This window comes from Arachis hypogaea, chromosome 19 (assembly GCF_003086295.3).
Source record: "Arachis hypogaea cultivar Tifrunner chromosome 19, arahy.Tifrunner.gnm2.J5K5, whole genome shotgun sequence".
Lineage (NCBI taxonomy): Eukaryota > Viridiplantae > Streptophyta > Magnoliopsida > Fabales > Fabaceae > Arachis > Arachis hypogaea.
Window position 1 is genome coordinate 51,925,009 of NC_092054.1, and position 27,314 is coordinate 51,952,322.

The 27,314-nt window shown below is 38.5% G+C and overlaps 1 non-coding gene across 1 annotated transcript; it reads right to left on the reverse strand.

Annotated features, from left to right (window-relative positions):
* Window positions 1–4,825: 4,825 nt before the first annotated feature.
* Window positions 4,826–4,932, reverse strand: LOC112781729 (small nucleolar RNA R71). Its single transcript, XR_003192488.1, has one exon. It is a non-coding gene; the product is annotated as a small nucleolar RNA R71 (small nucleolar RNA).
* Between the last annotated feature and the right edge of the window lie 22,382 nt (window positions 4,933–27,314).

The window sequence follows — 27,314 nt, forward strand, 5'->3', positions numbered from 1 at the left end:
AAATTTAGAATAAAAATACTGGGAGTAGGAATCCCAGATCGTCTCCCAATGAGTTGACAAAGGAGTGCTATTTTATTAGTCAGGAGTTTTCCGAGAAATTTTGAGAGTTGGAGAACAGGAAAGTAAATGGTTGTAAATTAAAGCAATGGAAATTAGCGAGAGAATTTATACAATCAAATAAAAGCCTTGACCGGGGGAAGATTAATTGAAAGTTCTATCCTTGTTGGATTTTCCCGAGTGGAAGAGTAAGAGGTTGTTGTTTTCACTTAGTTAACCCTTACTAAATAAAGGAAAGTCAAGTGATTGAGATAACTCTTATTCGCAAGTCCTAATCCTCTCCTTAAGGAAGGATTAGCATTAGTAAATAGAGAGTTAGTCAATAACTTCCAATTGAACTAATCACTTGAGTATTCCAACTCAAGGGTCTCCTTTTAATCAACCCCCAAGTTAAGTTGAGAGTCTACTCCATTGACATGAATACAACGTTCACAGAAATATAAGAAGAAGACATGATAAATTAAATAAAATAGGAACTGAAAATTAATTAAAGGTAAAAGTAATTCTTTGCACTAATAAATCCCAAAATGCAACATCTTTATCTGAACAGGGTTAATAAGTAATCAAAAGAGTAAAGGAATAAGAAAACAAACTAGAATAATGGTGATTTCAATGGAGGTAGTATCTCTTCTCAATATCCAAAGCAAAAGCATAAAAAGTATAAAAACTATGAATGTGAAGAAAACCTAGAGGAGAGTGAATTCTCTCTCAGATTCCGATCTAAAACTAAAACTATGCTAATGAGAATGTGTGTTGAGTCTCTGCTCTGCCCCTGGCTCTAGTCTGTGTTTCTGGGCCAAAAACTGGGTCCAAACTTGGCCCAAAATTGCCCCCAGCATTTTTTGCGATTTTTGCAGGTAGCGCATGCCATGCGTACGCGTCAGTCACGCGCACGCGTCGCTGGTCATCTTCGCGGGTCACGCGTACGTGTCAGGCACGCTGATAAACTCCAATTTTGTGGTTTATCTTGTGCTTATTTGGGGAGATTTTATCACCTTTTCTCACATTTATTCAATGAAATAGCATGGTTTTGTAATTCTTCCTTGATTTGTGCTTAAATGTGAAAACATGCTTTTTAGGCCTTAAAATAGCTAAATTCAATTCACTTTAATTCCATTTGATGCCTTGATATGTTTGTTGAGTGATTTCAGGTTCATAAGGCAAGTATTGGATGGAAGAAGTGAGGAGAAAAGCATGCAAAGTGGGAGAACTCATGAAGAAATGAAGGAATCGTAAAGCTATCAAGCCTGACCTCTTCGCACTCAATTGACCATAACTTCAGCTACAGAGGTCCAAACGAGGCGGTTCCAATTGCGTTGGAAATCAAACATCCAGGGCTTCGAAATAATATAAAATTTTCCATATGTTCTTCGTGTATAGGGGCGCGCACGCACCATGTACGTGTGCACGCCAATGCTGCTCGTGGCCCACTAAAGTGTAATCCCCCCCAGCGATTTCTGAAGCATTTTGGGCCCAACACAACTCATTTTTAATGCTATTTCATGCAAAATTCAAGCTTGGGCAAGGGGGAGCAATTGTTTGGTAGTATAGTATCATGTAGGTTAGTTTCTAGAGAGAGAAGCTCCCTCTTCTCTCTAGAATTAGGTTAGGTTAATTTCTCTTAGATCTAGGTTTAATTACATGTTTTCATCTTGTTTCTTTTATGATTTCTTGTTCTTACTACTTGATTCTCTTAGTTTTCATATTAATTTCTCTTTTATGTTCATGGATGCTCTTGTTGGATTTGATTTACATTTAATGAAATTTAATGTTTGATGTTCTTTTATTGTTAATTTGAGTTGTTGATCTTTCTCCTTACAATTTGTAGTTGATAGATTTTACTATTTCTTGTCATTTATTATGCTTTCCTTTTATGCCTTCCAAGTGTTTGATAAAATGTTTGGTTGGATGTTAGAGTAGATTTTGAGCATTCTTGGCTTGGAAAGAGTAATTGGGCAATCTTGAGTCATTAATACCCAATTTAGATTGGTGATCTAGAGTTGTTAGTTAATATCATTTTCAATGACGCTAATCTTTTGCTAATCTGATTAGTAAGTTGATTAGGACTTTTGATTTGAGATTAAGTAGTCTTGTTTGACTTTCTCTCATGGAAGATAACTTACACCTTCTTCCAATGTTTGAGATGACGAAATGAAATAAATTCTTATTAATTATTGTGATATGATTGATTAGTCTTGTTTGACATTCTCCATATATGAAGATAACACGATACCTTCTTCCATTTGTTGGAGTTGACTAAATAAGATGAATTAATCATTGTATGACTAGGATAGAAAGCCTATGATCTCAAACCTTGCCATGAATGTCTCTCCTTATTACTTGCTTTCTTTAGTTATTTGCTTGATTTACTTTCCTTGTCATTTATTTTATTGTCCGCTTATCAAATCAAACCCCCTTGTTCTTTATAGCCAATAATTGACCACTTCATTGTAATTCCTTGTGAGACAACCCGAAGTTCAAATACTTCGGTTATAAATTTATTGGGGTTTGTACTTGTGAGAAAACCAAATTTTAATTTGATTGCGAGGATTGTTTGTTGGTTTGGAGCTATGCTCACAACGAAGTGATTCCTTACTTTAAGAAGAAAATCTAGACCGACGACGATCTTCGCCCATCAAATTAATGGTGCCATTGCCGGGGAGTTGCAATGGTGTTATATTATTGGCTATTGTGAATATTGTGAATATGTTTGCCTTTTGCTTATTTGCTAGTTTTTGTTAGCTTTAGGACTTTGTTGCTTATTTTTGCTAGCTTTGTTTTTATTTGCCATTACAAATTCCCATCACTTTGGCTATGAGTTTGGTTCAAATTATGTTGTAGGAAATAGAAGCTACAATAAGGATGTGCATCAAAGATGGAACAATCAAAGATGGGAGGAGCCTCAAGGGATTGATCAACCTTATTGGCAACAACCCTCTCTGGTTTCTTATGGGTATAATTCTAATCCTAATGCATATCAATCTAATGGATGTGGTGACCCTTATTGTGATTGTCAACAACCACCACCACATGCCTATGAACCACCCCCTCAACATGACTTTGAACCACTTTACTCACAAGCCCCTTACCACCAAACACCTCATTATGACCCTAATCCTTATCCACCATACCAACCACCTTATGAGCCATATGAACCATCATAGAACCACCACCATTCTAACACAATTACTCTCAAGAACCACCTCAATATATACCATCTTCATACCCTTACCAAGATGAACCAACTTCCAATTATGAAACTTCCTTCCCAAACAATGAACCTTCCTTTTTCACACCACCTCTTCCAAGGTTCAGAAGAGATCCTGCTAGAAATGCTTTCTCATGTTGGACCAAATTGGGGTTGGAAGGATATGGTGACTATAATTCTAACAACACTTGATTTGGGAATGCATGTGGTATAATCAGTGACCATACTTCATCTCTTCTCATGAGCAATTGACCAAGGAATTGGCTATTGATCAAGATTTGAGAGATTGAATTACAAGGAATTGTAATTTGATCACTTAAGATTGCCAAGGAGATCAATGAATGCATTGATTGAGGAAGAGATGAGAATGAACTTGATCCGGAGGATTTCAATATCTCTTGATCCCAATGTTCATTTTATTTTTAGTTCTTACATTTACTCTTCTTGCCATTTTACTTTTCTGCACTTTATTGCTTTCTTTACTTTTATGCCATTTACATTTCCTTGTTACTTATCACCCCAATATGATTCGTCTAACTAGAATAATCAATTAACCATTGATTGCTTAATCCGTTAATCTCTGTGGGATTCGACCTCACTCTTTTGTGAGTTATTACTTGACGACAATTCGGTATACTTGCCGAAGGAAAATTGTTGAGAGACAAGTTTTCCGTGTGCATCAAGTTTATGGCGCCGTTGCCGGGGATTGATTTTGAATCAACAATGATTAAATTGGAGGATAACTAGATTGAGCATTTTTAGTTTGTTCGATTTAATTTTTTGTTTGAGTAATTTACTTTCAGTTTTAGTTAATTTCTTCCCCCTCCCCCTACTTTTTCGTTTTTTTTAGTTATTTACAATTCAGTTCACTAACCCACTAACTGTTTGATATATTGCATCACTCACACTAACAGTAATTCTAACAGAAATACTTTCTGCATCTATTTTCCTTTCTTGTGCTTTGTTAGTTGTATGACAGGGAGAAGAAGTGGGGCTTCAACTTCCTTTGATTCAGAACCTGAGAGGACCTTCCTTAGATTAAGGAGAGAAGCAAGAGAAAAACGAGTAGTGGGTGCCGAGGAAGAAGAGGAATACTTTGAACCAAACATGGAAGAAAACATGGAAAACCATCATGAAGAAGAGGCTCACAACCATGGCAGAGAAGGTCGAGCAAATCATGCTGGGGAGGAGAGAAGAGTTTTAGGCTCTTGCATCAATCCAAACCCAGGAAACTGTGGAAGTAGCATTCAAAAGCCGACCATCCATGCCAATAATTTTGAACTAAAACCGCAGCTCATCACTCTTGTTCAGAACAACTGTTCGTTCGGAGGAGGAGTCCAAGAAGACCCCAATCAACATCTAACTACATTCCTGAGGATATGTGACACGGTGAAGTCTAATGGTGTTCATCCTGACGCCTATAGACTGCTCTTATTTCCATTCTCACTCAAGGATAAGGCAACCAAGTGGCTGGAGTCTTTTCCAAAGGAGAGTTTGACAACTTGGGAAGATGTGGTGAACAAATTTTTAGCCAGATTCTATCCTCCCCAAAGAATCAACAGGCTGAGAGCTAAGGTCCAAACTTTCAGGCAACAAGATGGTGAGACTCTATATGAAGCATGGGAGAGGTTTAAGGACCTGACAAGGAGGTGTCCACCAGATATGTTCAATGAATGGGTGCAGCTACACATTTTCTATGAAGGCCTTTCTTATGAATCAAAGAAAGCAGTAGACCACTCATTCGGGGGATCTTTGAACAAGAAGAAGACCATTGAAGAAGCCATAGATGTCATTGAGACTGTAGCAGAAAATGACTATTTCTATGCTTCTGAAAGAGGGAACACTAGAGGAGTGATGGAGCTAAACAATGTAGATGCTCTGCTGGCCCAAAATAAGCTCATTACCAAGTAGCTGGCTGACCTCACCAAGAAAATGGAGAAGAACCAAGTAGCAGCAATCACCACTTCATCAGCAACCCAAGAAGGAGTGAATGAAGAAGCAGAGGGTAGTCAGGAGCAAGCCAACTACATTGGGAATTTACCTAGGTAAAACCATGATCCATACTCCAAGACCTACAACCCTGGTTGGAGGAATCACCCAAACTTTGGGTGGGGGAATCAACAAGATCAAGGCCAAGATCAGAGACGTCACAACCCCAACAACAATGCAGCTCACCAACAATTCACACAGAGAACATATCAACACCACCATAACAACACCTCTCCACATCCATATCCAAACCAAAATAACACTCCTCATCCTTTCACTTCTAATCCTAATCACCCATCAATTGATGACAGACTCTCAAGGATTGAGAATCTACTTGAAGGCATAGGCAAAGAGATTCAAGACAACAAGGTGTTCAAGGAGGAAGTGCGAGCAAATTTTAAGAACCAGGGAGACACCATCAAGAGGTTGGAATCTCAAGTAGGGTATCTCTCTGAGCAGATTCCCAAACCTACAGATGGATTCCCAAGTGACACAGAGAAAAATCCGAGAGGAGAAACAAAGAAAGTAAGATGGGAAGATTGCAAGATGGTCACTATAAGTGATAAGGAGACTGAGGACAAGCCAAACAAGCCGTCAGAACAACCTGGAGATACCTCAGCAGAGGAGAAGGAAAAAGATCACCAAGAACCAAAAATCTCACAACAGGAGCTGCTGAGACTCTATGCACCCTTTCCTCAACTACTCAATGGTGCTGTGGAGAAGAGAATATACTCAAGATTTTTTGACTTGTTTGCATCTCTGCATGTAAACATACCGTTCATCAAGACCATCCAACAAATGCCTGCATACATCAAGTATATGAAGGAACTGCTTCCCAGGAAAAGCTCACTCAAGGGAGGCCAAACTATAGTGATGAACAAGGAGTGCAGCGCCCTCATTCAACCAGAGTTGCCTACAAAAAAAAAGGACCCAAGGAGTTTTCACATACCCTGTGCCATAGGAGAAACAATGTTTGATAGAGCACTCTGCGATTTGGGAGCAAGCATCAACTTAATGCCCTTGTCCCTTGTGAAGAGGTTGCAGATCAATGAGATAATGCCCATAGATGTAGTCATCAGGCTGGCTGACAAAACTCAAAAACAAGCAATAGGAGTGATGGAAAATGTGTTGGTAAAGGTTGGAAAATACTTCCTCCCAGCAGACTTTGTCATATTGGACATGGAAGAGAGTCACGCTCACCCAATCATATTGGGAAGACCATTCCTAGCTACAGCCAGAGCACTTATAGATGTGGAGCGAGGGGAGCTAATTTTGAGGATCCATGATGAACAGCTCGCCTTCACTATTTTCAAACACTCACAAGAAACAGATCAAGAGAACAAGGAACCAAGGAAGGATCACAGTGAGATTCTGAAGGAAGAGATGAGTACTGAAGAACAACAAGCTCATCCGGAGATTCCCTTGGTTGATGGACAAGGAAATAAGCAGCTGTCACAGCTCAAGGAAAAGCTGGAGGAACCTAAACCACCAGAGGCATGTGAAGACAACATCAAAATCCCTTTAGAAGAAGAAGCCACAAAGAGTAAGACAACATCACAAGCAACAAAGAAGAAGGTACCAAGGAGGTGGAGGAACAAAAAGATCCCTACAGAGAACTTCTCTCCAGGGGATAAAGTGATCTCAGCTTACTTCTCAGATATCCCCCCTGATCTCCCCACTGTGCCATCTCAGCTACCTAAGGTCTTCGCTATCAACAGAGTTCTCTCCTTGGAACATGTAGAGATCATTGATATAACTACTGGATATAAGTCTACTGCCAGAGGAGAAGACTTGAAGCACTATCGACCTCCCTGATGAAGGCGAAACGTCAAGCTAGTGACTCTAAAGAAGCGCTTCATGGGAGGCAACCCATGTTTTATATGCTTTTAGAAAATCGTTAATAAGTCAATTTTTATGAATTCCAACCCAAACTTGACTAACACTTGGTGAAATCCTTGTTATGCAGTATATAGTGAAGAACAAGTTTGGTGTTCAAAGCATGCCAAGAAAGCATGAATGTAACTCAGAGCATGCTAGTCTTGGAGCTTTGAACAAAGACTTTTTCATCACAATGCTCCAAACTAAGTTTGGTGTCACCTAAGGTGCCACGAATATGCATATAAGGATACACAGTGAGTTAGTTAGTTGATGTTCATGAATAAACAATCTAATTCTTTTTCTTTATTATTCTAGCCGTAAAGTTTAAATTTTTTTTTATGATATTGATTTTTTTTTATTCTATTTTTATAGGGAAAATGAAAGGAGCATTGGAGAGGATTGATTGGACAATTAAATGAAGAAGGTTCGGCCACTTCATGAAGAGGGATTACACACTTGTTCTCAAAAGGGAACGCATTGGAAAATGTTGCCATGCAACATAGAAAAGAATGGGACCCTTGAAGACCGAGCAATTTCCATCATAAAGTGATGATCCTTGTCCTTTCTCCATGCACAACCCCAACCGTCCATCAAACAACCACTCCATCAATCCACACCCTACATTCATTCACAACCTCCCTATATAAGTGACCCTTGCTCCGTACCCCACCTTCACACTCCACGCCCACTCTTCACACCTCTCCCTTTCGGAACCAAGCACTTCCTATCCCATTAAAAACATTCCCACTCACTCCCTTCATTACACTCAACCCTAAACAGCCAAAAGTCTCCACACCCTTACCACCTTCACACATTAACTCTCATTTATGGCATCTTCGAGCTCTAAAAGAAAGAAAGGAAAGGAACCTAGCAACACCCGTATGATGAAAAGAGATTTAGAAGCTTGCACCATGCATTGCAATACAGGTGGATGGTGGATAAGGAGATCATTTATGAGCTGGGGTTTCAAGTTAGGAAAACTGAGTGTCTCGAAATCACAAAGGAGGTAGAAAATAGAAGATGGGAGCTCCTCACTGATCCGGTCATTAAGGTGAATGCAAATCTTGTAAGAGAATTTTATGCAAATGCAGTCCGATATGATAAGGCAGATAATTCATATACAAGCTTTGTGAGAGGAAAGACTGTGGATTTCGGTCCCATGAGTGTCATGAGGGCATTAAAGCTACGGTCCATACCATTTGAAGAAGAGAGTTATCATTCAAGACTGGACAACAACCCCAATTATGACCAGATTGTGCAAGATATTTGTGTACCCGGAACTGACTGGGAAAGATATGCGGATAGGAGACCAAGGTTCATCAAGAGAGTAGACCTTACTCCGGAAGCAAAAGGGTGGTTCGAAATTGTAAGGAGGTCTATCCTCCCAGCAGGGAACAACTCGGAGGTGAATCTCAAGAGAGCCACAATGGTGCACTGTATACTCAAAGGAGGAGAGATCAAGGTTCATGAACTCATAGCCGCAGGCATTAGAAAGATGGCAGAGAAAAGCGACTCAAGAGGAAAGTTAGGTTACCCCAGCACTATTTACCGACTATGCAAGAAAGCTGAGGTGGTGTTTGAAGATAAGGACCCCGTGTGGATAAAAGAAGGCATTCCAATAACCGTTCGACGGATGCATGCTACCGCATCTCCCCTGCCTCAACGAAAGCAAAGGAAGAGGCCAGCCCCTCAAGTAGTAGAAGGACAAGTCTTAGAGGGGCAAGCACCAGCCACTTTGGATATGCACCAACTACAGGAAGCCATTGATGGCCTATCTCGACAATATTTGGAAAGCCAAAGAGCACAGAAAGAGCTTCAACTACAGATGATGGGGCAGCAAGAGGAATCACTCTAAAGATGGATGACTCAACAAGGGGAGTGGCAAAAGCAAATGATGGAGCAGCAACTGAGTCAAGGACAATAATGGAGTGAAACATTCCACAGGATAGAACAAAGGCAAAATGAACAACAAGAATCTATCCAGAAGCTAATCAACATCCAAGCACATCAAGGTGCACACATACATGAGATGCATCGAAGACAAATAGAACAGGCAGAACTATTGGACGAGCAAAGGGCATTCGCAGAAGGAGTTTACATGAGTGAGACTGGGCATCATATAAACACTCAAGCCAGGCTCGGATACTTAGTAGGACAGCTGCCTATATTGCATCCAGGAATCGCAAGGTATGAAGAAATGAGGGATGAATTAGCACGAGAAGAAAGACAAAGGGTGGAAGAGAGTCATGAATCAGTGAGGAAGGCACTTGAGGATTGGAAGCAAGCAAGATTGGCATGGGTGCGAGGAAATGCAAGAGGACACAAAGAGGACAAGCAAGGGGGAGAGCATGGGCAACCACATGAGTAAAAGGTGGTGGAGTTCCTTCTTTGGTCCATCTTTTTCTATGCTTTAAATAAGGAAGATCTTGTATGAGATAGAACATGCTTCCATGATAGTTTGAACCTTTTTCAATTCTGTCTTTTAAGCTTTTTGTTGAATAGGTCTATGCTTTCTAGTCTTTATGTCACTGCATCCTTACTTTGCTTACTTGTATGCTTACCCTTTTGAATCAAATAAAAAGAGAATGAGTGTTTTATAAAAGACCAGAGTGGAGTTCATACTATGGAGCAAGTTCCTGAGTTTGTGGTGTGGTCATAAGTTAGCTAAGTTGGTTCAACCACAAGGTGGGAAGACAACTATCTGTCATGAATACTATGCTTTGAACATACCCATGAGACTAGCTAAATAATAAGATCCTAATAAGAAAAAAGGGAAAGAACAATCAAAGTTGAAGAATAAAAGAAAAAAAAATAGCAAGAAAAGAGGCTAGGCACCAAGGGTTTGAGCCTTGAGGGATGTGTCTGTGGTGTTCCTGTACCAAGGATCTGCTTGGATTACTAAGCTCTCAGGGGTGCTTTATCACTTGGTAACCTGGGTTAACTAACCCGGGATTATCAACTGAAAGTCCACTATCAAGAGCAATCTTTGCTACAGAACATTTAGTAACCCAAAGAGGTGCTGGACACCAAGACCTCAAGGAAAGAAAATAAACAAACCATGTGCCTGTGGTGTGTATGTATGGGGGAGAGACTTGAGGAAGTAAGTCCTTAGGGGTACTTCAACACCTAGCACCTTGAACCAACTGGTTCGGGAGTGTTGGCTGAAAGCTTATTTTAAAGAGTTGCCCCCTTACAGAGCACTTAGCCTAAGAACACAAATAAGCCCTGAAATGACAACAAAAGGATCAATAAATAAAAGTCTCATGGGATGCAATCACAGTGAGTATTCTAGGATATGATAAAGGTCTGAAAGCCAGTGAAGGAATGAACCTAAGTTGCTATGCATGAAACCACCATAAAACCAGAAACATGACTTCCACAAGAATGACTCATTTCTCTTGGCATTCCATTCATCACTCTCTTGTTCCAGTACTTGCTTAGGGACAAGCAAGCTTTAAGTTTGGTGTTGTGATGCCAGGGCATTTTGGCCAGTTTCACTGACCTTTTCTTTACTATTTTTAGGGTAGTTTCATGCATTTTCTTAGAAAATAAGCTCTTTTTGGGTAGATATTCACTTACATCTTGATTCAAGCATACATTGTGCACTTTACATGATTTCATGAGGATTTTGCATGAATTTAATGACAAATTGGATTTTGCACTTCCCATGACTTGGATTAGAACTTTGATGCACTTTATTGCTTGATTTCAGGACAAAAGAAGCAAGGAAGAACCACGTTAGCAGCCACGTTAATCTAACTAACGTGACCTCTAACGTGGAATGGGAGCTAACTTGCAAAGTTAATGAGAAAAGTAATCGCCAATAACGCCCTCGAAGCCATCATAGCCCACGTTAAGAGTCACGTTAACTTAGTTAACGTGAACTCTAACGTGGAAGAAGACAATAAGGCCAACGTTAGTGACACTCCCCTTTGTCACTAACGTTGGACCAAGCTCATAATTGGCCACGTTAGTTGCCACGTTAACTTAGTTAACGTGGCTTCTAACGTTAAGAAGCAAAAGGGAAGCCAACGTTAGTGACATTCACCTTTGCCACTAACATTGGCCAAGCTTCCATAAGCCACGTTAACTCCCACGTTAAATTAGTTAATGTGGAAGCTAACGTGGAGAGAGCAATTGGTCGCCAACGTTAGTGACACTTACCTTAGTCACTAACGTTGGGGTGAACCACCAAGAGCCACCATGAGCAACGTTAACTCCCACGTTAACTTAGTTAACGTGGAAGCTAACGTGGATAAAGAGATGATGAGCCAACGTTAGTGACACTCACCTTTGTCACTAATGTTGGAGATGGCTAGCATGACTACGTTAGAAGCCACATTAAAGTTAACGTGGACTCTAACGTGAGAAATAGGGGCACATTGGAACGTTAGTGACAAAGGTAAGTGTCACTAACGTTCTCGAAGGATTGGCTTAAGAGCCACGTTAACTAAGTTAACGTGGACTCTAACATAGGGAAGGGGGAGGCTTAGCAACGTTATTGGGAAAGGTAAGTCCCAATAACGTGTGCGAAGGACCAAGAGGCAACGTTAGTAGTAACGTTTGTGCCACTAACATTGAGGTTAACGTGGCTCATACTTGGGTGAGCAACGTTAGTGAAAAAGGTGATTGTCACTAACGTTCTCGAACCCACACTTTCACTTAACGTTAACACCACTAACGTCCTGAGCTAAAAGTCCCTGCCTACTTCACACTTTCTCTCTACAAGGAAAGCTAAGCCCAATGATGAAGATAACTACTTCAAACTCAGGATCCAAAAGCCCATACCCAAGACTTGAAGAGCTAACTAGAAGATCAGAAGAGTAGTATATATAGGAGTAACTTTGAATTAGTTTAGAGAGCTGGAAACTTTAGGGAGCCTTTGGCCTAGAATTACTCTCTGTATTTTACTTTCTCTGCACTTCTAGTTTACTTTCAGCATGTATTCTCCATCATTGTTTTCATTTTCCAGAGCTATGAACAACTAAACCCCTTTCATTGGGTTAGGGAGCTCTGTTGTAATTTAATGGATCAATTTTAGTTTTCATTCTCCTTCTTCTATCTTTTCTCTTGATTTTACTAGAAAGCTTTCGATCTTCATCCAATTGGGTAGTTATCTTGGAAAAGAAGCTATTCATACTTGGATCTCTTCTGAACCTTGAAAGAGGAATGAAGGGATCATGCTAGAAATGCTTTCTCATGCTGGACCAAATTGGGTGTGGATGGATATGTGACTATAATCCTTCAAACACTTGATTTGGGAAATGCATGTGGTATAATCAGTTACCATACTTCATCTCTTCTCATGAGCAATTGACCAAGGAATTGGCTATTGATCAAGATTTGAGAGATTGAATTACAAGGAATTGTAATTCGATCACTTAAGATTGCCAAGGAGATCAATGAATGCATTGATTGAGGAAGAGATGAAAATGAACTTGATTCGGAGAATGCAACATCTCCTGAGCCCAATGAACTCCCCATTTCTCATCTTACCCATTCTCTTTAATTTCTGCCATTTACTTTTATGAGCAATTGCCCCATCCCCATTTAAGATTCTGCAATTTACTTTCCGCCATTTACATTCAGCTCTTTATTTCCAGCATTTACTATTTCCACTATTTATTTTCCCGCCATTTAATTTTCTGCTATTTCCAACTCAAATTCTCGTTTGCTCAACTAGAACATTCCTTTAATTAAAGTTGCTTGATCAATCAATCTCTGTGGGATTCGACCTCACTCTATTGTGAGTTTTTACTTGAGGACGAATTCGGTACACTTGCCGAAGGAAATTTGTTGCAAGACAAGTTTTCCGCGTATCAAGTTTATGAACTTGATACGCGGAAAACTTGTCTTGCAACAAATTTCCTTCGGCAAGTGTACCGAATTCGTCGTCAAGTAAAAACTCACAATAGAGTGAGGTCGAATCCCACAGAGATTGATTGATCAAGCAACTTTAATTAAAGGAATGTTCTAGTTGAGCGAACCAGAATTTGAGTTGGGAATTGCAGAAAATTAAATGGCGGGAAAGTAAATAGTGGAAACAGTAAATGCTGGAAATAAAGAGCTGAATGTAAATGGCGGAAAGTAAATTGCAGAATCTTAAATGGGGATGGGGCAATTTCTCATAAAAGTAAATGGCAGAAATCAAAGAGAATGGGTAAGATCAGAAATGGGGAGTTCATTGGGCTCAGGAGATGTTGTATTCTCTGGATCAAGTTCATTTTCATCTCTTCCTCAATCAATGCATTCATTGATCTCCTTGGCAATCTTAAGTGATCGAATTACAATTCCTTGTAATTCAATCTCTCAAATCTTGATCAGTAGCCAATTCCTTGGTCAATTGCTCATGAGAAGAGATGAAGTATGGTCACTGATTATACCACATGCATTTCCCAAATCAAGTGTTTGAAGGATTATAGTCACATATCCATCCACACCCAATTTGGTCCAGCATGAGAAAGCATTTCTAGCATGATCCCTTCATTCCTCTTTCAAGGTTCAGAAGAGATCCAAGTATGAATAGCTTCTTTTCCAAGATAACTCCCCAATTGGATGAAGATCGAAAGCTTTCTAGTAAAATCAAGAGAAAAGATAGAAGAAGGAGAATGAAAACTAAAATTGATCCATCAAATTAGAACAGAGCTCCCTAACCCAATGAAAGGGGTTTAGTTGTTCATAGCTCTGGAAAATGAAAACAAAGATGGAGAATACATGCTGAAAGTAAACTAGAAGTGCAGAGAAAGTAAAATACAGAGAGTAATTCTAGGCCAAAGGCTCCCTAAAGTTTCCAGCTCTCTAAACTAATTCAAAGTTACTCCTATATATACTACTCTTCTGATCTTCTAGTTGGCTCTTCAAGTCTTGGGTATGGGCTTTTGGATCCTGAGTTTGAAGCAGTTATCTTCATCATTGGGCTTAGCTTTGCTTGCAGAGAGAAAGTGTGAAGTAGGCAGGGACTTTTAGCTCAGGACGTTAGTGGTGTTAACGTTAAGTGAAAGTGTGGGTTCGAGAACGTTAGTGACAATCACCTTTTTCACTAATGTTGCTCACCCAAGTATGAGCCACGTTAACCTCAACGTTAGTGGCACAAATGTTACCACTAACGTTGCCTCTTGGTCCTTCGCACACGTTATTGGGACTTACCTTTCCCAATAACGTTGCTAAGCCTCCCCCTTCCCTATGTTAGAGTCCACGTTAACTAACTTAGTTAACGTGGATCTTAAGCCAATCCTTCGAGAACATTAGTGACACTTACCTTTGTCACTAACGTTCCAATGTGCCCCTATTTCTCACATTAGAGTCCACGTTAACTAAGTTAACGTGGCTTCTAACATAGTCATGCTAGCCATCTCCAACGTTAGTGACAAAGGTGAGTGTCACTAACGTTGGCTCATCATCTCTTTATCCACGTTAGCTTCCACGTTAACTAAGTTAACGTGGGAGTTAACGTTGCTCATGGTGGCTCTTGGTGGTTCACCCCAACGTTAGTGACAAAGGTAAGTGTCACTAACGTTGGCGACCAATTGCTCTCTCCACGTTAGCTTCCACGTTAACTAAGTTAACGTGGGAGTTAACGTGGCTTATGGAAGCTTGGCCAACGTTAGTGACAAAGGTGAATGTCACTAACGTTGGCTTCCCTTTTGCTTCTTAACGTTAGAAGCCACGTTAACTAAGTTAACGTGGCAACTAACGTGGCCAATTATGAGCTTGGTCTAACGTTAGTAACAAAGGGAAGTGTCACTAACGTTGGCCTTATTGTCTTCTTCCACGTTAGAGTTCACGTTAACTAAGTTAACGTGACTCTTAATGTGGGCTATGATGGCTTCGAGGGCGTTATTGGCGATTACTTTTCTCATTAACTTTGCAAGTTAGCTCCCATTCCACGTTAAGGTCACGTTAGTTTGATTAACGTGGCTGCTAACGTGGTTCTTCCTTGATTCTTTTGTCCTGAAATCAAGCAATAAAGTGCATCAAAGTTCTAATCCAAGTCATGGGAACTGCAAAATCCAATTTGTCATTAAATTCATGCAAAATCCTCATGAAATCATGTAAAGTACACAATGTATGCTTGAATCAAGATGTAAATGAATATCTACCCAAAAAGAGCTTATTTTCTAAGAAAATGCTTGAAACTACCCTAAAAACAGTAAAGAAAAGGTCAGTGAAACTGGCCAAAATGCCCTGGCATCAGTTTGTTGAGCCTATTTTGTAGTCTAATATGTTAAATAAGGTTTTATGGTGTTTGGGTAGCTGTTTGGAGGTTTGGAATGCTTGGATTGGTGCAAGAACATGGAAAAATTTTGAAAAACAGAGCACCAACCCACGCATGCGCGGACCTGGCGCGCACGCGCGCCTCAAGCATTTTCGACCATCCATGCGGGCACGCCATGTGCGTGGATGCGTGAATTGAAAAATCTCACCCCTCCATAAATTGACCCAAGAGTTGCGCCTACACTGCGCCAGCACCATGCCTGAAGCACAAACCACCCGCGCGTGCATGCACCTGGCGCGTATGCATCCTTGAAGCTAATTGCGCAATGTGCGCGTGCACCGATAGTGCCACCTGCCGTCCTGGTACATGTTCCAGAGAGTTATGCCCAGTTTGTGCCTATTCTATGCCTGCAAGCCACGCGTGCGCGCACCTGGCGCGTCCGCGTCCTTTGGTCAAACTGCGCATCGGCGCGTAAGCGTGCATGACGCGTCCGCGTCGCAAAAAATAATAATAATAAAAAAAATAATAATTTCTTTTCTTCCATTTTCTTTTATTGCATTTGCCTATTTCCATTCATTGCATTTTAATTTCATTTTTATAACTTGTTCTTATTTTCTTTTCTAAGTTTCTTATTTTAATATTGGTGTTGAATTCTTTTACTCAATTGATGAGAATTTCTTGGTTAATCTTGGTGCTTCTAGACTTGTTTGATATTGATGGGTAATGAAATTTCTAATTCAATGCTTAACCCTTGATGATCCTTGTATCCTTTGTGCATTGATATGAGCTCGCATGTCTTCCATGACCCACTCTTTCTAGTTGAACTTGATGCTTTTGAGTGCTCTTTATGCTTTGACCTTACTCTTGCATCAAGTATTAGTTGATATGTCCTTTACATATATTTCTCTCTCGCTTACATGCGTAGCTAACATGTAGTGAGAACCTTACTTTTATTTGGCATTAGCCCCCCCCCCAGGCCTATGTTCTATTTGCTTTGATATCTTTGTTATAGGCTTAATTTTCTTTCTTTTTCTTTCCTTTTAGGTTGGCCACCAAATGAAGGAAAGGAATGGAAAGGCTTCTAAATGGGGCAACAAACAAGTTCATCCGCACAACCTTTTGAAGGAGCTCATCAATTGTAGCAACCCGTCCACCTTGCTCTTCTTTGCATGCACCGAGGACGGTGCAAATTTCTAAGTATGGGGAGGTCGTCCGACTGACCTCCATGGGTAACAACTTCCTTTTTCAACACCAATTCTTGGTTTCCTTTGTTAGTTAGTTGTTGCATTGCATGATAGGTTGCATGTTAGTTAGAATTTGTATATATTTTTACCACTTCCTTTTTATGTTAGGACTACTTGGTTAGGGTGATGATTTCTTTTCCAAGAAACTGTTTTTAGGACACCCTACCAATTTGAAAAATTTTTTTTTCTTGTTGAACTTGCTTGAAGAATTTATTTTGGTACATGATTTTTGAGCTAAGAACACAAGCATGTGAGTTTTGAGCCCACTTGTGTGGTTACATCTTATAACCACTTATTTCCATTCTTGTGTGCATTATTCTCCTTCTATGATTATAATCTTTGATTTGTTTGATTCTTTATGTCCATTATTCCATGTATACATGCATTTATATGATTGAGGCCATCATTTCATTTAGCTAACTTACCTAAATAGCTTACCTTTTATCAACCATTGTTAGCCAATTTTAAGCCTAATTAATCCCTTTTGTTCTTAATGTTAGCACATCACTACCCATAAGCGAAAAATAATAAATGTTCTTAATTTGGATCTTTGATTAGCTTAGGCTAGTGAGGGTGTGTATCAATTGGGTATGGGAAACTTGGGACATTGGTTGAGGTAAAAGTATAATTTTTATTTTTATTTGAATTTTTTGGGAATTGGGTACATACTCATGTATTAAATATATAAAACCATATGCATTGATACGTTTGTATATACTTTTAAAAAAAATGATAAAGAAAAAGAACATATATATATAAAAGAGAAAAAGAAATAAAAGGGGACAAAAATGCCCCAAAGTAAAGTAATAATAACAATGCACATGGAATGTGAATTAAGGAGAATGCATGAGTATGTGAAAAAAAAGTGGGAATCATGGGTAGCTAGGCATTGTATTAGAATTATATAGGTTATTATACGTGTTAGGTGAGAGCTTAGGCTAATCAAAGATACAAATTTCAAGCTCACTTGACCATATGCATCCTTACCTTTACCCTAGCCCCATTACAACCTATGAATAAGTCCTCATGATGAATGTATGCATGCATTGAATAATTGTTGATTATTAGATGAAAAACAAATCATGGAAAGCATGATTAGAAGAGAATTGAGTGGATCAACCCTATACACTAGAGCGACTAGAGCGGATACACTTCCGGTGAGGGTTCGATGCTCAATTCCTTGTTCCCGGCTTTCATGAGCTTTTCTTCTTGCAAGTCTATTTGTGCTTCATTTTGATATTTGAATTGGTATGATTCATGAGTCATCATACTACTTAGCCCTACATGTACATATGTGTTCTTGGAGATTGACTTACTTTTAACCAAGTAGGTAGAGTCATATTGCATTTAGTTGCATTTATATAGATAGGTGCATATAGTTTATTTGCATTGAATAAATGTTCATACCCCTTTTCTTATCCTTCTTTATTCTTAGCATGAGGACATGCTTGGTTTAAGTGTTGAGAGATTTGATAAACCCTAATTTTGTGGTTTATCTTGTGCTTATTTTGGGGGATTTTATCACCTTTTTCCACATTTATTCAATGAAATAGCATGGTTTTGTAATTCTCCCTTGATTTGTGCTTAAATGTGAAAATATGCTTTTTAGGCCTTAAAATAGCTAAAGTCAATTCACTATAATTCCATTCGATGCCTTGATATGTTTGTTGAGTGATTTCAGGTTCATAAGGCAAGTATTGGATGGAAGAAGTGAGGAGAAAAGCATGCAAAGTGGGAGAAGTCATGAAGAAATGAAGGAACCGTAAAGCTGTCAAGCCTGACCTCTTCGCACTCAATCGACCATAACTTGAGCTATAGAGGTCCAAATGAGGCGGTTCTAGTTGCGTTGGAAAGCTAACATTTGGGGCTTCGAAATGATATAAAATTTGCCATATATTATATCGGGTATAGGGGCACGCACGCGCCATGTACGCGTGCGTGCCGATGCTGCTCGTGGCCCACTAAAGTGAAATCGCCCCCAGCGATTTCTGAAGCATTTTGGGCGCAACCCAACTCATTTCTAATGCTATTTCATGCAAAATTCAAGCTTAGGCAAGAGGGGAGCAATTGTTTGGTAGTATAGCATCATGTAGGTTAGTTTCTAGAGAGAAAAGCTCCTTCTTCTCTCTAGAATTAGGTTAGGTTAATTTCTCTTAGATCTAGGTTTAATTACATGTTTTCGTCTTGTTTCTTTTATAATTTCTTGTTCCTACTACTTGATTCTCTTAGTTTTCATGTTAATTTCTCTTTTATGTTCATGAATTCTCTTGTTGGATTTGATTTACATTTAATGAAATTTAATGTTTGATGTTCTTTTATTGTTAATTTGAGTTGTTGATCTTATCTCTTTACAATTTGTAGTTGATAGATTTTACTATTTCTTGTCATTTATTATGCTTTCCTTTTATGCCTTCCAAGTGTTTGATAAAATGTTTGGTTGGATGTTAGAGTAGATTTTGAGCATTCTTGGCTTGGAAAGAGTAATTGGGCAATCTTGAGTCATTAATACCCAATTTAGATTGGTGATCTAGAGTTGTTAGTTAATATCATTTTCAATGACGCTAATCTTTTGCTAATCCGATTAGTAAGTTTATTAGGACTTTTGATTTGAGATTAACTAGTCTTGTTTGACTTTCTCTCATGGAAGATAACTTACACCTTCTTCCAATGTTTGAGATGACGAAATGAGATAAATTCTTGTTAATTATTGTGATATGATTGATTAGTCTTGTTTGACATTCTCCCTATGTGAAGATAACATGATACCTTCTTCCGTTTGTTGGAGTTGACTAAATAAGATGAATTAATCATTGTATGACTAGGATAGAAAGCCTATTATCGCAAATCTTGCCATGAATGTCTCTCCTTATTACTTGCTTTCTTTAGTTATTTGCTTGATTTACTTTCCTTGTCATTGATGTGTATTTTCGGAAAACGAATTCCAAACACACAAATCTAACCGGCAAGTGCACCGGGTCGCATCAAGTAATAAAAACTCACGGGAGTGAGGTCGATCCCACAGGGATTGAAGGATTGAGCAATTTTAGTTTAGTGGTTGATTTAGTCAAGCGAATCAAGAGTTTATTTGAGTGGTTTGTATTCGACAGAAGCTAAATTGCATGAAATTAAAAAGGGAGAGGGACAATTGCAGTAAATTAAAGAGCAGAGAAGGTAAATGTGCTGAATCTTAAAGAACAAGAAATTAAATGGCAGAAACTTAGAACGCAAGAAATGTAAATTGCAGAATCTTAAAGTGTAAGAAATGTAAATGGCTTGAATTGTAAAGGGAATTGGGAATTGGATTTGCAGAAATTAAACAAGGAAAAGAAAAATTCAACAAACAGGAAAGTAGAAGATGACTTGAATTAAACCGGATCTAAAACGGAATTGAGAAAAAGCTTGGTGTAGCGATGAAATAAGAAAATTGAAATTCAAAGCTATGGATCTCAGGACTCAAGAGACTAGATAGCTGAGTCTAGATCTCACTGCCTTCCTAGATCCAACAAGAACGATGCAATCGGAAATGAAGAAAAGTAAGTTGCAGAATGAGTAGAAGAAGAAGCAATTAACAGAAAAGGAAATTCAATTAAGCAGAAAATTAAACAAGATCTCAAGGTGAGATTGAAACAGAAGTTCTTCAATTCTCCACCTAAGATCCGAAGCAAGAAAAGTAAAGAGTGCTGAGCAAGAACAAGGAAGAAGAGAGATCAATTCTCCTTCCCAATTCTCTAGAATTCTAAAGCAACAAATCAAAAATGTAAAGGTGAGCTCTCTGTAAGTGTTCTAAGAAAATGCCAAAGGAAAAGCTCTCTCAAAACTTAAATCCTAAGCTATTTATACACTTTCTTCAAATGGTCTTCAAGCCTTGAATTGGGCCTTTGTTCTTGATGGAATTGGGTTGATAAAGGCCTTGGTTAATTTCTCTTGGAGTTGGAGAAAGATCCATTGTGAACCGGGTTGAAAAACATAAAAGCTTGAGTAAAAGTTTGAGTAAAAGTTTGAGGTCAAAGTTTTACTCAAACTTTTCGCATCAGCTAAGCTTCCTTGCTGCTACCAACGTTTGAGCCAAAGTTTGAGGTCAAACTTTTGCTCAAACGTTGGCCCCCTTGTAAATGTGTGTTGCGCCAACGTTTGAGCAAAAGTTTGACCTCAAACGTTGGCGCAAGCTTTTTCCTCCAGGGTGTGCAAGTGTGGCGCCAACGTTTGAGCAAAAGTTTGACCTCAAACGTTGGCGCAAGCTTTTTCCTCCAGGGTATTGATTTTGTGATGCCAACGTTTGCCAAAAAGTTTGAGGCAAACGTTGGCTCAAGCTTTTTTTCCTCTGGAGTGTTTTCAACTCTTTTAAAAGTTTGAGCTAAAGTTTGAGGTCAAACTTTGGCTCAAACTTTTTATTTTCTCTTGCTCCTAGCCCTTCCTTCTTTCTTCAACCTTCTTCAAAACTCTTTTCACCTATCATTAATCAACCAAACACATCAAAGCTTTGCTCAAAATCATGAGTTGTTATTCTTTCATAATATATGACAATTATAGCATAAAATCTCATGAAATTGCATTAATTCATACATGGTTGATTAAATCAAAGGAGACATGGAAATCTACCCAATTGGCTTGCTTATGGCTCAAGAAAGTGCATAAATCAATTGAAAACAAAAGAAAAAGACTAGTGAAACTAGGCTAAGATGACTTGTCATCAGTCATTTATTTTATTGTCCGCTTATCAAATCAAACCCCCCATTGTTCTTCATAGCCAATAATTGACCACTTCATTGCAATTCCTTGTGAGACGACCCGGAGTTCAAATACTTCGGTTATAAATTCATTGGGGTTTGTACTTGTGACAAAACCAAATTTTAATTTGATTGCTTGGATTGTTTGTTGGTTTGGAGCTATGCTCACAACGAAGTGATTCCTTACTTTAAGAAGAAAATCTAGACCGACAACGATCTTCGCCCATCACACGCGCATGCGTCGCCGTGCGAACTCCAATTCACGCGCACGTGTGAGCCATGCGTGCGCGTCGCTCCTCGCTGGTTGTCTCTTTTATTTCTTGTGCTCCTTCCATTTATGCAAGCTTCCTCTCCATCCTCTAAGCCATTCCTGCCTTATAAAGCCTGAAAACACTTAACACACAGATCCCGGCATCGAATGGTATAATGGGAATAAAAATACACAATTTAAAGGCTCAGGAAGCAAGTTTTCAATTATAGAACAAAACTAGGAAGGAATTATAAAATCATGCAATTTATATGAATAAGTGTGCAAGGACTTGATAAAACCACCCAATTGAGCACAAGATAAACCATAAAATAGTGGTTTATCAATCTCCCCACACTTAAACATTAGCATGTCCTTATGCTAAGCTCAAGAAGACAGAAAGAATGAATGGGGAAGGTAAGACTCATGAGATGCAACCTGTGAATGTAACTATATGCTAAGATGATTCTGTCTACTTGGTTAAAAGTAAATAAGCTTTCCACAACAAAAGTAAATCAGATTCCACTAATTCAAATCATACAATAAAAGACAAGTAAACTTGTAAGAAGATAGCTCATGAAAGTAGGGAACATAGAATCAGGCATTGAACCCTCACTGATAGTGTATATGCACTCAAATTGCTCAAGTGTCTAGGGTTAATTCATTCTACTCTTCTCTAGTCATGCTTTCTAGACTTTGTTCTTCATCTAACCAATCAACAAAAATTTAGTATACCAATGCAAACATCATGAGGTCTTTTCAAGGTTGTAGCGGGGCTAAGGTACGGGTGAGGATACATGTATGGCCAAGTGAGCTATAATATGAATCTTTGACTAACCTAAGCTCTCACCTAAAGACACACACACATTATGTAACTCTAAGATCATGCCTAGCTACCCATAATTCCCACTTTTGCATCATATACTCATGTACCAGATTATCTTTAATCTTTTCACATATGTATTGATCTTTTGTTAAACTTAACACTGGGATAATTTTGTCCCCTTATTTATTTATTAATTTATTTAATTGAATATATATATATATTGAAAGCAAACATAATATATCAGTGCACATGAGTTTTTTAATATTTCTGGTCTCACATGAGTAGGTACCCAAATTTCCAATATTTTGTCAATAGAACACTGTACACTTTCATCAACCTAAGTTCCCACAGCTCCCCACACTTAATTAATACACAATCTCTATCTTAAGCTAACCAAAGATTCACTTGGGGTAATTAATTATTTTTCCGCTTAAGGCTAGTGATGTGATAAAATATAGAACAAATGGGGATTAAGAGGCTCAAGGTGGCTAACAAAGGTAATTGAAAGGGTAGGCTATTTGGGATAAGTGAGCTAATAACAAATAATGGCCTCAATCATATGTAGGCATGCAAATATACTAAACAATGGACATATAGAATGGAACAAAATATAGATTGCAGTCATAGAGAAGAAAATACACAAGAATAAAATATTATGGTTAAATGATGTAACAATGTAATTAAGCTCAAATCTCACAGGTTGTGTGTTCTTAGCTATAATTCATGTTCCAGACAACAATCCTCAAACAAGTTTAACACAAATTTTCAATTTAAATTAGTGAAATACTATAAAAAGGGTCTTGAAAAGAAACTCATTACTTTAACCAAGCAAAACATACATGCAAACAGTTATTATCATGCAATCTATCCTATCTAACAAAAGAAAAAGTCAAATGTTGGTTTTTAGAGAGAAAAGTTACCTCCGGAAGTCAAGGACTGACCTCCCCACACTTAAGGCTTGGCACGGTCCTCCGTGCCATCAGTAAGGAGCAAGGGAGGGCTGGAAGCGTCGCCTCCAGTGTCTGGTTTACCTTGGCTGCCTGTGCTACTGGATGAAGGGGAGTCTGGGGTGTCCTTCTGTTCTAGAGGTGGGTGAGTACCAGCTATGAGTTCCTTCATATAGTTGTATCTACGCTTGTTACGGCGCTCCATTTGCTCCATCCGCCAGTCTTGCCGGTCGAATGATGGATGAACAATTAAGTGTCAGTTTAGAATTTCTCTTATAGAAATAAGAACTTCATTGTAAGCATAGCTCCAAACCAACAAACAATTTCCATATCAAAAATTTGAGTTGTCACAAGTACAAACCCCAATAAGAATTAACCGAAGTATTTAGACTCCGGGTCGTCTCACAAAGAATTACAATGAAGTGCTCAATTATCGGCTATGAAAATGAAAGGGGGTTTGGTTTTATATTTTGGCGAGAAAACAAATGGCAGGCAAAGTAAATCAAACAAGCAATTAAAGAGGACAAGTAATAAAGAGAAACAATTATTAAAGAGAGACATTCATGGCAAGGATTGACATCATAGGCTTTCCATCCTAGTCACTAATAATAATAATTAACAAGAATTTATCTTATTACGTAATCTCCAACGATGGAAGAAGGTATGAGTTATCTTTCATGAGAGAAAGTCAAACAAGACTAGCTAATCTCAATCCAAATGTCCCAATCAACTCACTAATTGGATTAGCAAGAGATTAGAGTCAATGGAAATAATATTAACTAACAACTCTAGATCACCAATCCAAATTGGATACTAATGACTCAAGATTGCCCAATTACTCATTCCAAGCCAAGAATGCTCAAAATCTACTCTAAAGCCCAACCAAGCATTTTGTCAAACACTTGGTGGGTATAAAAGGAAAGCATGGTAAAAGTGCAAGAATAATAAAATCTAACAACTACCAATTACAAAGGAAGTAAATTCACAACTCAATCATCAATGAGAAGAACATCAAACATTAGATTTCATTTAATGTAAACAAATTCCAACATGAGCATTCATAAACATAAAAGAGACATAAAAGTAAAATTGGCAAGAGAACTAAGAAGAATAGAGTAGTAGAAACAAGAAATTATGAAGGAACCAAGATAAAATTGAGTAATTAATTCAAGATCCAAGACAATTTATCCTAACCTAACCTAATTCTAGAGAGAAGAGGGGGCTTCTCTCTCTAGAAAACTAACTAAAGGCTCATGTTGACTAACTAATTGCTCCCCCTTTGCTTGGACTCCAATTCTTCATGAAATACACTCAGAAACAAGTTGGATTTGGGCCTGGGCAGCTCAGAAATCACCTCAGCATTTTGCCTTTAAGTGGGTCACGTGTGAGTATCGTCGCGTACGCGCCATGTGCACGTGCACGTCGATTGGCTGTTTCTTCATCCACGCGTACGCGTTATGTACGTGGGCGCGTCTCTATGCAAAGCCACTTCTGCGCGCGCGCGCCTTGTACACATGCGCGCCCATCGATGCATTCCCAATTCTTGTTTCCTCATGCATTCTCCACTTTGTATGCTATTCTCCTCATTTCTTCCATCCAATACTTGCCTTATGAACCTGAAATCACTCATCAAACACATCAAGGCATCGAATGGAATTAAAGGGAGTTAAAATCACCAATTTAAGGGCTTGAAAAGCATGTTTTTACACTTAAGCATAATTCAAGGGATAATTACAAAACCATGCTATTTCATTGAATAAATGTGGAGAAAGGTGATAAAATCTCCTAAAATAAGCACAAGATAAATCACAAAATCAGGGTTTATCAAATCTCCCCACACTTAAACTAAGCATGTCCTCATGCTAAAATCAAGAAAGAAGCAAGGGGTATCAACATTTATTCAATGCAAGCTAACTAAATGCAATCTATCTCTATGCAACCTATTTACATGAATGCAATGGCTCAGTCAAAATAAATCAATCTCCAAGAATACACATGCAAGCACAAGGGCTAAGGCAATAGCAATCAAAGCAAACCACAATTGGATTGAATCATTGAAAGATTTTATAAACTTGCAAGAAAAGATGATCATGGGTGAAAACATGTAATTGAGCGATCGAACCCTCGCCGGATGTGTATCCGCTCTAGGCACTCAAGTGTATGGGGTTGATTCACTCAATTCTCCCCTAATCATGCTTTCCAAGATTTATTTTTCATCTAACAATCAATAATTACTTTATGCATGGATACAAATATCATGAGGACTTCCCATAGGTTGTAATGGGGCTAGGAGCAAGGTAGGATGCATATGGTCAAGTGAGCTTGAAATTCGAATCCTTGATTAACTTAAACTTCCCATGATAAACCCATATTTTATGATATATTTTGTGCTTAATCTGAGTGATTTATTCAATCCTTCACCCACTTATTCATATTATTTGCATGGTTTTACTTTACCTTATTATGTGATGTATGTGAAAAACATGTTTTCTATGCTTTAAAATTAATTATTTTAATTACCTTTATTTCCATTCAATGCCGTGATTAGTGTGTTGAGTAGTTTTAGATCTTCTAAGGCAGGAATGACTTAAAGGATGGAAAGAAAACATAAAAAAATGGAAGGAAAGCACAAAACGGAATTTTTGGAGAAACTGGCATCCACGCGATCGCATGGGCGACGCGGACGCATGCCAAGCGCGAAGAAGCAGCGACGCGGCCGCATGACTGACGCGACCACGTGACAATGACAACTCCGAATGACGCGACAGCGTGACCCACGCGGACGCGTGACAGAGGCCACGCACCAGAAATTGCAGAAAACGCTCCCAGCGAATTCTGAAGCCCCTTTTTGGCCCAATTCCCAGTCCAGAAGGCATAGACCAGAGGTTATGAAGTGAGGGAATGCATCTGTTCAAAGAGAGTCTCGACTTTAGTTAGTTTTCATGATTTAGATTTAGTTTAGAGAGAGGTTCTCTCCTCTCTCTTTTCTCTTTAGGATTAGGATTTAGAATTAGAATTTTATTCGCTTTTCGGATTATCTCTTTATCAGGTTCAATATTCCTTTTTATTTACTTTTGTAATTTAATTTATGAATTCTTCCATGTTACATATTACTCTTTTGAATTAATGCTATTTGAGGTATTTCAGTTTAATATTGCTTTCTCTTATTTACATTATTGTTATTCCCATCTGAAGACATTTTTATTCCGGTAGATTTACTTTTCTCCTTTTGGTCTTGGTTAAGAAATCCGTAACTCAGGAGTTATCAAACTCAAACATGAATGATAATTGTTATCTTTGTTAATTAAACTGAACTTCAATAATCCCAATCTTTTCTTAGGAAATAAATAGGATTCGAAGATCAAACCAATTAATCCCTTGACCTTCCTTTATCTTGGTAAAGGTTAACAAAGTGGAATTAAGATTCAATTCTCATCATCATTGATAAGGATAGCTAGGATAGGACCTCTAATTTCTCATACCTTGCCAAAAGTTTATTTACAGTCATTTATTTATTTTACTGGCCATTTAAATTACTTGTTCTTCATTTACTTTAATTGCTAATTAGACTATACGCTCCTCATTCTCAAAACCCCAATTTACAATCTCCATAACCAATAATAAGAACATACTTCCTTGCAGTTCCTTGAGAAGATAACCTGAGGTTTAAATACTTCGGTTATCAATTTTAAAGGGGTTTGTTACTTGTGATAACCAAAACGTTTGTGTGAAAGGACTTTTGAAGGTTTAGAAACTATACTTGCAACGAAGATTTATCCGCAAATTTCTAGACCACACAAAAGTTCTCTCATCAAAATGGCGCTGTTGCCGGGGAACTGCAATCGTGTGCCTTATTATTGGTTATTGTAAATATTTTTCTTTTACTTGTTTATTTGTCTTTATTTTTCCCATCTTTATTTATTTTTAGCTACTATGAATTCTCACCCCTTCCGCTTTGAGTTTGGTTCTAATGTTA